We start from the raw sequence: 761 nt of genomic DNA on the forward strand, positions 1-761 counted from the left end.
CTACTCCATATTTTATTCAAAGCAAGTCATAATTTATAGTTTATTCACCATTTAATTACAGTTATAAGGTCTCTGTTAGTATGGCACATACAAAATAAGTACAAAAAGTGCCGGTTTTAAACCCTATACTGACAGTACCAGACTGACGGGAATCACGAATTGGTACCAACTGCAATCGTAAATTTTGCGAATAATCTAGAGTTAAAATTCAGGGAGAAGAAAGAGGTATGTCGATGACGTAATACTGTCAGAAACGGCAAACGACTTGGAAGAGCAGTTTATCGGAATTGATAGTATCTTGAAAGGAGAATATAAGATCAAAATCATCAAAAACAAAATTAAATTACGAGGCGTGTTTTTTAAGTAAGTACCGTTTTGAAATTAAAAATGGACGTGCTAAGGTATCTCAATAATTTTATTTTTACATGAAAGCCTGTATCTTAATCTACGCACTGACGCCATTGCAGTCTGATTCTTCCTTGTTTACGTTGTGTACCGAGTGTTTCAGATGGCTCCGATAATCGTGAGTCCCGCCGACTGTGAAGTACGGGCTGTTATAAGATTTTTTAGTGCTAAAGGCCTAAAAGCGATCGATATTCATCGCGAGATCTGTGAAATTTACAGAGAAAACATTATGAGTGATGTAATGGTAAGAAAGTGGATGAGATCATTTAAAGATGGCCGCACAAATGTGCATGATGAGCAACAGAGTGGGCGTCCATTAATGAAAGTTTGGTGCAGGAAGTGGACAATAAGGTGAG

The sequence above is a fragment of the Schistocerca gregaria genome, chromosome 6 (genome assembly GCF_023897955.1).
Source record: "Schistocerca gregaria isolate iqSchGreg1 chromosome 6, iqSchGreg1.2, whole genome shotgun sequence".
Lineage (NCBI taxonomy): Eukaryota > Metazoa > Arthropoda > Insecta > Orthoptera > Acrididae > Schistocerca > Schistocerca gregaria.